Raw genomic sequence first — 12075 nt, 5'->3', positions numbered from 1 at the left:
GAAAAATGTTCCAGAATTTAAAAAATGTTCAGGAATTTAATTATTTTTTTCCTGAAGTCGAAAAAATGTTCCATAATTTTAAAAAATGTTCCAAAAGTTGAGAAAATGTTCCAGAATTTAGAAAAATGTTTCATAATTCAAAAAATGTTCCAGATTTGGAAAAATGATCCGAAATTTTATTTTTTTCCAAAATTTGAAAAAATGTTCCGGAATTTTATAAAACTATTCTGATATTTTTACAAAAATGTTTCAAAATTTTCAACTGCTGATCGCTAACTTTTGTTTTGTGGTCTTCACATTCGCTGCTGGTGGCTAACTTGGGCTGGCCCAGTCGGGGCAACCCCCTGTGCGTCCGCTCGGAAGTTGCGGCAACGAGCGGCGCATAGGAGGTCCTCTTCCCCATGATTGGGAGCTTCTAGACGGATACAATGAACCTAGACTGGGCCGGCACGGCTTATTTTTCGTTTCAAAATTTTTATTAATTGTTTTTTTACTTTTTTCAAATCCGGAACATTTTTCAATTTTTCGGATTTCTCTCTGGAAAATCTGAAATATTTTGATATAAATTTCAAAATTCCGGTTTTTTTAAATCCAGAACATTTTTTAAAATACCGTAACATTTTTTATATTCTAGAACATCATTTCCAAATTCCGTAACATTTTTCGAAAATTCCAAAACTTTTTTTGAAATTCCAGAACATTTTTTCAAATTCTGAAACATTTTTTTAAAATTCCAGAACATTTTTAAAACAGAAACAGAAAAAAAGAGAATAGAAAAAGACAATGAAGTAAAATGAAAAATACCAGTAGAAGGAACAAAAGTTTGCGTGAACTGGTTTTAAGTTTTGCCGTCGCTGTTAGTTTTGTTTAGATTTCGCGTTGTTATTCATTCACGTACGACATTCAGCTGGGATGGCTAGCGTAGCTTGTACCTGATCAGGAGGTTGCCGGTTCGATACCTAACGCGAACACTTTTCGTGGTGTTTTATCTCGCGAACCAAAACCACCCAAATGGGCTAGTTCAGCGTGAGCTGCCCCGTGTTCGAAGCGGCGACTACTTGCCACAATGAGCGGCGTATAGGGAATTCCTTCATGATTGACCCTCGCCGCCACGCTACCGGGAAAGTTTGGGCTACCACGCCGTTCGCGCGTGCCCCTTTGGTTTGTTCTACGCCGAGATCTGTTTCGGTAAAACATGCCTCACCCTCGGGAACGGGTGCAGGAGCTCGCGCCTCCCCCGCGGGTTGTAACCGACGAGGACCGTCGCGAGAACCGGAGGCAGGACCGTCGCCTCGACATCGCTAAGATGGACGAGGAGACCATGGCGGTGTGGCGCCAACGCTTCCCCGAGGATGTCGTCAACGAGCTCGAATTCTACGTGCAAAGGAAGGCGGAGAGGAGGGCGGAGCGAGCCGCTTTTCTCGAGGACAGGCGTACGCGGAAGGAGGCCGCGTTCTTCAACATCGAGCTCAAAGAAGCGTCAACCTAGGATGACCACGATTAACGATGGAATGACGCCTTCATTACAACGTCGGAGTCGGAGGAAGACGATGAGTACTTAGCCGCTGTCATTTCTATCGTTTGTGTGAACTTGTTTGTCATGAACTTGCTTGTGGTTTGCCTCTTGCCCAACTCGCTTGGGTGACAACGAGAGACTCCAGAACCCCCGGACAAGGCATGTTCACTATTGGCGATCGTCACATGCCGGAGTCTAACAAGGCGATGAGTGCACCCTCCCTGATGCAAACGACCATATGCATTGTAACACCGGTGTGGACGCTGATGACGGTGAGGAGGGACACCTGAAGCCGACCGGAGGTTGGGTCTTCATCACAAAAGTCATGCTCATCAGTGTCCTTTATGTAAAAGAGGTACCAGAAGCGATGCCCGCGAGTTGGTTGGGCTGGGCCAACAACCTGGCACATGACCGATGCCAAGTGCTCATAGGCGACTGTCCCGTCCATCGCATCCTCGACATTTTGAGAGGTTCCACAAGACTGTCGGTGTAGATATTGTGCTCTTCATCATTGGGGATGGACTTGACACGCGTTAGGAGGTCAAGGAAGTGTTTGGTCTAGTCAGTCACCATGTCAGTGCGGCCAAGGGAGATGAGTTCTCTAAAGGAATTGGCACACGAGAGCAGGGGATGAGAAATCAAGATTATTCTAGCTTTTATTCTATATATCCCCGGTTACAACCTGGTGGCTAAGAAATGACAAAAGAATACAAACTACTAACAAATTTGCAGATAGTGGGGAAATCCTTATACAAAACAAAAAGAAATCATTTCCATATCCAAATCCTTTTTATTAACGGCTGTTAGCACATTTTCCTACTGCAGTTGCCTGGGTCTCCTACGCTAGTAAGCGAGGTCCCATCTTTTCTCCTACGCTAGTAAGCGAGGTCCCATCTTTTTTTTGAAAAAGAAGGTTCAAACCCCCGGCATTTGCATCTATCGATGCATACGACCATTTTTATTAATTATTCAACATAGATTTAACAGCAACATACATCAAACCATCCGAAGCCACCACTCACACATACAAAACTCGATAATGTAGAGTGTTCTTATTCTCCATATCTAAAACCGGTGCCATCATCGATACATCCACATAACGTATCGGAACCCACATCCGGTGCAACAGACCTAAAGCGTACACCACATGCACACGTTTTAGACACCGCCATCATCATCAGGCCGCTGACCCATCTTCAAGAGAGAGATCTGTATCATCCTTGCCAGTCCGTCCATCCGTCGACGCCACCACGGCTCGTCAGTCCAGACACGAAGATTATGGAAGATCTGTCGTGCGTAGCACCTGCTGACCAGGCATGACACATCGTAGCACCTATCGGCCAGGCATGACTTGGCATCTCCACCGAAAGCTCCATGCAAGATGATCGACGCCACCACGGCACCAAACAGCACCACCGCCCTACGCTCATTCGTCCAGACACGAAGATTCTGGAAGAACTGTCGTGCGTAGCACCTACCAACCAGGCCTGACTCAACGTAGCACCTGTCGGCCAGGCATGACTTGATAGTTCCACCAATTCTTCGGGCCAGACGAAGCCGCTCCATCTCCCGCCTGTGTCATCCAGCACTGCTCCACAAACGATGCTCCCAAGGGAGAAACGGCACCGCAGTACCGCCATCGTCCGATCTGGAAAGTCAGATCTTAGGGTTTCCCACCAAGCAGTGCCCACAACCAGCAACCGTCCAGGACCCACATAGTGTCTACCACCACTAAGCCCTCAAGGTGACGCCTTCAGGAAGGTCACGACGTCATGGACGCCGCCGCCGCCCACCAGAGTTTGGGTTTTCACCCGAGAGGCAGTGAGGTAGGAAGTGGAGGAGCAGACGTAGACTGACGTCTCCAGGAAGAACAACAGCGCCCTTGAGTGTCGTTGTCGGCGCGGGCGGCCAGGGCCGACCAATGGGTTTCCCCTTACCTGAATCTCCTCCACCGGCTTCATCCACGGCCACGCCGGCAATGCCAGGAAACCGCAGGAGAGAAGCACACCGCGGGTATCTGGATCAATGAAGATCCAATCTGAACAGTGACGAGTGCCACCACCCTGCGCTGGTCGACGGCGTCCGGGCGCCGGATCCAGAAGGATCTGACCCGAACTCGACGACGCACGCGACCACCATGTCTTGCTCCTCCTGCAGCCGCCACACCGTGCCGCAAGAACGAACCCCAGTCATCGACGCGCTTCGCACGCCTCCGCTAGGATCCACATGCAGCGCCGCCGCACTGCGCGCTAGTCCCAGGGCTGACCCTAGGGGGGGGGGGGGGCGAACGGGGCGGCCGCCCCCGGCCCCCAAAACTCAGGGGGCCCTCCCAGGTATACGTACGTAGGGTATTTGCAGGGTATTTGTACATGCAGGCTGCCAGGCTACAATGGATTCAGACTTTAGAGCCTTAGAGGCTGGTTCAGGGCCTGGTGCCACAACCAAACGAAGGCTGATCCGCTGGCGGCGCTGGCGCTGATTAATCTGGACCAGAACGTACATGCACATGAACATGGAAAGGAAAGGGTCAAAGGAACCGCTGGTTTGACTAAAAAAAGAAAGGAATCGCTGAATCGCTGAATTGATGGTATGTTTCCTATCGCTGTGTTGCTTTTCCGCTGACTGCCGCTGTTCGTCGCCGCGACGCCGCCGTCTTGCTCCAGCCAGGCTCCAGGGCCCTGTCTCCCTGACTGGCTGACTCGCTCGTTCAAGTTTCAACTTTCAACATTCATCGCGACGCCGCCGTCTTGCTTCTGACGAAGACGCTGGCAGTCAGGCTGCTGTAGCAGGTACGTCTCTTCTAAACTCCTAGTTTACATCTACATGTCCAGATGCCTAATCTATGCAGCACTGCCGTATGTGCCTCTGCCGTCTGTCAATGGATTTTTCTTCATGTTTTAATCCTGATTCCCGAATCAACGGGTCGAATTGTTGGTTGGGCGATTAAATCATTGAGCCCATACGGAGCCAGATCAGATTACAGAGAGAACAAAGCTACAGGTACTATACTATGTCCTATCAATTTTTGTCATGATATTATATAAAGATCATTTGTAGTTAATCTAATATTTTAATTAGCTAATAGCTATGTGCTTATTTTAAAAGCTAATTGTTCCTTTCAATTTCAGCAAGGTCATGTCGGGTCCGGGTAGAAAATATCCATGTGGAAGTCTTAAAAGAAAAAAGAAGCAGGAGGTAAATGAGGAGAAAGAGGCATTGAGTGGATCAATTTTCAAATATTATAAGCGCAACATGAGCACTTCAAGAAATCTAGATGAGTTGGCGATAGTTCTTGTGAATGACCAAACTAATGCCAATCAGAAAGATGATGATCATACTCCTACAGAAAACGATGTTGACATCAACATGGATGATATCAATGTGAGTGATCATGAGCCCATATTTAATTCATCTCCGATAGAATCTACTAGTATTGATGAGGAACCGGTTATTACTGTGGATATTTATGATCCAAGCAACTGGGGTAGTCTTGATAACAAAGCTAGGGACATATTAGTGGAAAAGGGGCCTAAAAGGGAAGAAGAAAATACTACATATCCTTTGGATGGAAATTTACGACATTTTGCGTATAGCCATTACTCAAGAAAAATGAGCAATGGAGAAGTGCGTGATAGGAGATGGTTAGTTTTTTCAAAACACGCAAAAAAGTGTTTTGTTTTTGTTGTAAGTTTTTCAATTCTGATAAATGCAAGAGTGCGTTGGGGCATGATGGGTTTTGTGATTGGCGGCATATTAGTGAGAGACTGAAAGAACATGAAGCTAGTGTCGACCACATCACCAACATGAACTCTTGGAATGAACTGAGACTTCGACTGAGTAAGCATGAAACAATTGATAAAGAGTTACAACAGCAAATCACAAAGGAGAAGGAACACATAAGGCAAGTTTCATTGAGGATAGTCGCCATTGTGAAATTTCTTGGTAAGCGTAATTTGGCTTTTAGAGGATCCAGCGAGCAACTTTATGATGATTCAAATGGCAATTTCTTAGCTTGTGTGGAGATGGTTGCGGAATTCGATTTGGTAATTCAAGATCATCTTAGGCGTATTCAAAACAAAGATATCCATTACCATTATCTTAGCCATAAAATTCAGAATGAGTTGATTTCTCTTATGGCTGTTGGCATTAGAAATTCTATCATCAAGATTGTCAAAGTGGCCAAATATTTCACCGTTATCCTAGATTGTACCCCGGATGTGAGTCATCAAGAACAAATGAGTTTGTTGGTTCGATGTGTTCATATGTCTGATGGAAAAATACAAATTGTGGAGTACTTTCTTGGTTTTTTGGTAGTGGAGGACACATCTGGTTTGGGAATTTTCAATGTATTGGTTGATTCTATGATGTCCTTCGGTCTTAATATTGATGACATTAGGAGCCAAGGTTATGACAATGGATCTAACATGAAAGGAAAATACAAGGGGGTTCAAAGTCGGTTGCTTGAGGTAAATCCAAGAGCTTTGTATATGCCATGTGCTTGCCATAGTCTCAATCTCACTCTTTGTGATATGGCTAAATCTTGTGGTAAAGCTGTTTCTTTTTTTGGAATTGTGCAACGAATATATGTACTATTTAGTGGTTCTACCAAAAGATGAAAAGTTTTTGTGAGCCGTGTGAAAGATTTAACTGTGAAATCTTTGAGCAATACTCGCTGGGAGAGTCGTATTAAAAGTGTAAAAGCAATTAGATATCAAGCTCCTGCCATAAGATCAGCTCTACTTGAGTTAAGTGAAGATAGTGGTACAGAACCCAAGGATAGGAGTGATGCAAAAAAATTGTTTGATGTGCTTGGCAGCTATGAGTTCATACTTGACATGGTCATTTGACATGACATTCTATTTGCTGTAGATACAGTGAGCAGGAAGCTGCAATCACCATCCATGTGTATTGAGTCTGCCTTAACGCAAATAGATGGTATGGGGACTTATTTTGACACTTATAGAGAGGAAGGGTTTGTTTCTAGTGTGGTAATTGCCAAAACAATTGCAGCTGAAATGGGTGTTGAGCCATCATTTCCAGTAAAGCGTCGTGTTTCTAGGAAGAAACAATTTGATGAAGATGACAATGATGAAGCAATGTTTGAAGCTGAGAAGGATTTTAAAGTCAATTATTTTTTGGTCATGGTTGATAAGGCGGCCACTTCACTAAAAAACAGATTTGAAAAACTTGAATCATTCAAAAAAATATTTGAATTTTTAATGAGTTTGACGACCTTGAAGTCATTGGAGCATTCTGAACTTAAAAACAATTGCACTAAATTTGCAAGTTCTTTCTCCTCAAGTGGTTCATGTGATGTTGATTTAAATGATCTGATTTCTGAGTTAATTGTTATACAGTCAACTTTGCCTGATAGAGCGATGTCTGCTATGGATGTTTTTGAGTTTGTCAGAGAATCAGATTGTTATCCTAATATTTCTATTGCATATCAGATTTTCTTTACTATGCCTGTGACTGTGGCATCAGCTGAAAGGAGTTTCTCGAAGTTGAAATTATTGAAGAACTACCTCAGATCTACAATGTCGCAAGAGAGATTAAATGGCTTGGCAACTTTATGCATTGAGAAAAAAATTTCTTGGATGAAATTGATATTGATACTATCATTAGCGATTTTGCTTCTGGGAATGCTAGGAGAAATTTTTGAAGGTAATATGTAATACATTATGCAATATGCACATTGATTTTTGGTGAACTTAATTATATATGATGAATGCTTTATTTAAAATAAAATATATGATGATTACTATTTAGACATTTATACTAAGGGCCCTGAAGGGCCCCGGATTGTAGTTTCGCCCCGGGCCCCTGAAACCTCAGGTCCGGCCTTGGCTAGTCCGGCGCCTCCTCACGAACGACCGTCCCGCGTCAGCCATGTCGCGTGAAGGGGAGAGGAACCCCGCCGCCGCCCCTGCCGGCCAGGCTTCGCCCGGCGGCGCTGCTGGCAGCATTTGTGATTATCATTCTATGAAAACATGAATTATAACGTGTGAAACTTGACATAGTAATAAAATAAAAATTAAATTAAATTTCCACATCTTGTAATGTACTCTTACAGCTAGTTGGGGGGAAGATCCATGTTGACCAGCAGGAATCGATGTTTCTTTCTACCGGGAGGCTTTGTGTTTGTGATTTTATGCCGAACACCTCACCCGTATCGATAAAATAAATAGCATCCTCCTCTATCCCTCGAGATGCAGAAACAGACTTGCTGAAGCGTTTGCTGATGAAAAGTGGCTGGTCACCTAGCCCAGCTGACACCTGCAACCAGGTGCGTTCACTGAAATCTGCCACAAAAACCTCCACCTTACTGTTAGCACAAGCCCGACCTCGCGGCTGCAATCCGCCGTGTACTTTCCAGCGATACACGCGTACGAGAGTAGCTCGAGTATTTTCCGAGCTAATCGGTTGTGTCGGAGACGGGGACGTAGACAGCAATGTGCACGTATACACGAAGCAGCCTATCAGGCTGCTGGATGGATTCCTCCTGTGCTAGCTAGCACGTACGCAGCCGGCTAGATGTGCGGCGAGAACACACGAGATAGTATGGCCACAGGACCGTATCGGTCCTGATGTTGTATTGCTCTGTATTAATCTGATACAATATTACAGGGATACTTGTACGTATATATAGTAGCTAACCAAGACAACTACTAATCCTATACCTACACGGTGACGGTTTCAAGTCCAAGCCGGACTAGGACTCGTGGTTAATTCCAACAATCACCCTCCCTAAACACGATGTCCTCACTTCAGAGCTTGGACGCCGATCCTTCTCCGCATCTCTGTAAACTTCTGTCGTCCCATAGACTTGGTCAGGATATCTGCAAGCTGGTCGTCAGTGCAAATGTAGTTGACGTCAATCTTGCTTTCTTCCACGCACTCCCGTAGGTACCGATACCTCGTATCGATTTCTGTGCGTCTATCATGACGCACTGGATTCTTCCACAGAGAGATTGTAGACTTGTCGTTAACGTTCTGCACCACTCGTTCCTTACCTGTGAGGTCACCGAGTAGCCTTCCTAGACACACACCTTGAAACACCGCGGTTGCAACTGCAATATACTCTTCTTCACGTGAGGATAATGCGACCACTTTCAACTTTTGTAATAGCCAACTCACTATATTTCCTCCCAAGAAATATACCACGTCCGAGGTACTTATACGGTCGTCCACATCTCCTGACATGTTGCTATCACTGTAGCCCAATAGCTCCAGCATCTCCTTCTTCTTCTCTCTCAAATAGACACAACCGAAGTTTGTTGTCCCTTTGATGTACCTGAGTATATTTTCCACAGCTGTCCAGTATTTCGTCGTGGGTGCTTCCATGAAGTGACTCACTATGTCAACGGAATAGGCCAAGTCTGGTCTTGTATTCGTGAGATACCTCAACTTTCGGACCACACTTCTATACTCCGTTGCATCAACCACGGGTGCTTCACTTTTCTTGCTTAGTATAAGACGAGGCTTCATTGGAACATAACTTGGGTTGCAATCTTCCATGCTACTGCTTTCAAGTATCTTCTTTGTATATGCCTGCTGGCATAGTGTGATCTCGTCCGGCTTTTGTTGTACCTCGATCCCAAGGTAGTAACTCAAGAGCCCTAGATCAGTCATCTTGAATAGCTTCTTCATTTGTAGCTTGAAGTTTGCAATCACCTCTTCATCAACTCCAGTTATCAACAGGTCATCCACATAGATGCCCACTAAGAGACGATCCTTTTCATTACCTCGCTTATACATCGTATGCTCGAGTGGACTCTTCTCAAAACCTAGAGAAATCAATGTACTGTCAAGCTTGATGCTCCATGCCTGATAATCTTGTCGTAGCCCGTACAACGCCTTGTGTAGCTTCAATACCTTGTGTTGCTCTCCTTCTTTGATATATCCCGGTGGTTGCTTCACATACAATTCTTCTTCTAACTCCCCAGCCAAAAACATGAAGTTCACATCCATGTGATGTATCGTCCAACATTCTTGAGCCGCGAGAGCAATAAGTAGCCTCACCGAGTCCATCCTTGCAACCGGAGAAAACACTTCTTTGATTTCCACACCTTGCTCTTGCACGTTTGCTTTAGCCACGAGCCTTGCTTTATGCTTCACCAAGTTCCCTTTGGCATCCTTATTGACTTTGTACACCCACTTGAGCTCTATGGCACTATGTCCGTTGGGAAGATCCACGAGCTCACATACTTTGTTGTCTCGGATCGACCTCAACTCTTCATCCATAGCATGACGCCAACACTCTTCCATAATTGCTTCTTCAAAATTTTCCGGTCCCTCGATGTGCAAGCATCATTGCCCTTTACTTTTCATCTTCACCGAATTTATTTGAAGCGCTTCCTCTGGATAGAGATTAAATACGCGTCGTTCATGTGCTATTGAAGAAGCCACATATTCTTTTAAACTTGCCAAAGTTCTAATTTCTGGCGTTTCAAGACTTTCAGAGAACACACTTGCCCCTCCTCCAACGCTGCTTTCTAGGCTGAGTGCCCCTTGCAAAATTTCTAGGATTTTCTTCCCTTCTAGCCCTAGCCCTGGAGCTGCTGTATACAGCTCGTACTGGCCAACACCATCTGGCTTCTCCACTGTGCAGCACAAGCTAGTGAGCAAATCAGCCGCTTTCGTGCCTGCACAACTTGGGTTGCTCCCACCTCTGTTCGATGCTCGACCAATAGCCGCATCAACTTGCTCGTTCGGCACAACGTCGGCTCCGTGCGCTCGGGCATGCTGTCCACATGGGCTCTCCTCGTCCGGTCGATCTTCTAATGCAATAGATGCGTCCGTGCTCAGGATGTCCGCACAACACGAAGTTGCATTTTCCAACTTGCTCGTTCGGCACAACGTCGGCTCCGTGCGCTCGGGCATGCTGTCCACATGGGCTCTCCTCGTCCGGTCGATCTTCTAATGCAATAGATGCGTCCGTGCTCAGGATGTCCGCACAACATGAAGTTGCATTTTCCAACATCACGTATGTGCCATGTTCGTGTGGGCTAAGTGAAGGTCGCCGCATTTCATGTTCTTCTGTCGCAACGACTCCATCACATCCCACGCTGTGTTCTTCTGGCAACACATCTTCGCCGTCTTCCAGCGTGATCACACTGCCACACCTTATGTTATGGTATTCTGGCGTCATAACGTCACCTGTTTCTAGCATGACCACACCATCACGCCCCGTGTCATGGTCTTCAGGCGCCATGTCTTCGCCTTCTTGCGTGACCACACCATCACGTCTTGTGTCATGGACTTCTGGTGCCACGACTTCGCCTGGGTGTACTGATGTGGGTGCACTCACCGGACTCATGTCCAGATCATGATCATCTGGATCATCTTCGTCCACTAGTTCGCACATCAGAATCATATCCCCGTCGTCTCCTTCCTCAGCCATGAGCGCCTGTTGCTTCGGTGCTTCCTCGCAGTCAGCCTTGAAGTGACCGAGGAGGCCACACTTATGACATCTCACTTTTCTGATGTCAAACTTCCTCCTCGGTGGTGCAGGCGCATCCTCGTCATCTGAGTCGGCGAAGTTCTTTCTCGCCGAGCGCTGCTTCCCCTTCCCCTTCTTCTTGCTGTTGCTCGTGGATCCGCCCTGCTGTTCTTTTGACAGGGAAATTGTTTATTGAATAAACATGTTCAAAATTGTAAAAATCCGAACTTGGTCTTTTTCCTAACCAATAATGTAGCTCGGCCAAAATAAAACCCAACAAGTCGAGAGAAAGCAAAGGATAACGGATTTTAATAATGGGCCGCAGCCCACTGCTAGGCATTGTAGGCGCCACTTCTCCAACGGGCGCCTACATCGCCCCAAAAGGAGCTCCCATGGAAATCCCTATTCGCAGCGCGTTGCGTCTAAATGTCGAGGCTTCGCATAGGGGCTTCCACCTACCATTTCGTAATGGGCCGGGGCATTTACATGCCAACGCTTCGGTTTTGGGAAGAGGTTTCCTGCTGGTTTTTTTCCGGTTTTGGGAACTTTCTGGAAGATTCCCTGAACCGGTCTTTTTTTTTTTTTTTCTGTTTCTGTTTTAAAAATATTCTGGATTTTTATAAAGTATTCCGAAATTTGAAAAAATGTTTCAGAATTTAAAAAATGTTTGGAAATTTGAAAAATGTTCCAGAATTTAAAAAATGTTCAGGAATTTAATTATTTTTTTCCTGAAGTCGAAAAAATGTTCCAGAATTTTAAAAAATGTTCCAAAAGTTGAGAAAATGTTCCAGAATTTAGGAAAATGTTTCATAATTCAAAAAATGTTCCTGATTTGGAAAAATGATCCGAAATTTTATTTTTTTCCAAAATTTGAAAAAATGTTCCGGAATTTTATAAAACTATTCTGATATTTTTACAAAAATGTTTCAAATTTTTCAACTGCTGATCGCTAACTTTTGTTTTGTGGTCTTCACATTCGCTGCTGGTGGCTAACTTGGGCTGGCCCAGTCGGGGCAACCCCCTGTGCGTCCGCTCGGAAGTTGCGGCAACGAGCGGCGCATAGGAGGTCCTCTTCCCCATGATTGGGAGCTTCTAGACGCATACAATGAACCTAGAC

Source organism: Hordeum vulgare, chromosome 4H, assembly GCF_904849725.1.
Source record: "Hordeum vulgare subsp. vulgare chromosome 4H, MorexV3_pseudomolecules_assembly, whole genome shotgun sequence".
Classification (NCBI taxonomy): Eukaryota; Viridiplantae; Streptophyta; class Magnoliopsida; order Poales; family Poaceae; genus Hordeum; species Hordeum vulgare.
Note: the sequence above shows the minus strand (reverse complement) of the source record.